Source organism: Cariama cristata, unplaced genomic scaffold (genome assembly GCF_000690535.1).
Source record: "Cariama cristata isolate BGI_N322 unplaced genomic scaffold, ASM69053v1 scaffold38084, whole genome shotgun sequence".
NCBI lineage: Eukaryota > Metazoa > Chordata > Aves > Cariamiformes > Cariamidae > Cariama > Cariama cristata.
Window position 1 is genome coordinate 2,105 of NW_009614181.1, and position 339 is coordinate 2,443.

The following is a 339-nucleotide window of genomic DNA, read 5'->3' on the forward strand; positions in this document are numbered from 1 at the left end:
GGCCTCCATGGGTGCAGGGACGGGGCTGGTGTCGGGGGTGGTTGCATGGGAGAGATGAACGTGCGCTGATTTCCTTGGGCTCGTTCCCCGCTGCCTGCTTGGAAGCAAAGCCCTGGGGCTCAGAGAGGTACAGGGGGATCGGTGAACAGGGCTGCATCCCGCAGGCATCAGCGGGGAGGTGTAACAGAACACAAGCCTCCCAAAACGACCCTTCCCTCTCTGGATCGCCCCAGCTGGCTTTCCCCTGGGACCTGCTGCTACCCCACCCCACGGATGGGGAAACTGAGGCACAGCTCGAGGCTACACAAACCCAGCAGTCGAAGACCCCCAAACCACGCA

The 339-nt window shown here is 62.8% G+C and overlaps 1 protein-coding gene across 1 annotated transcript in view; it reads right to left on the minus strand.

Moving 5' to 3' along the window:
- Positions 1 to 339, minus strand: part of BSND (barttin CLCNK-type chloride channel accessory beta subunit) — a gene marked incomplete at its 3' end in the record, with an annotated part of 1,942 nt that overhangs the window by 1,369 nt on the left and 234 nt on the right. The gene's annotated exons all lie outside the window — the stretch shown is intronic.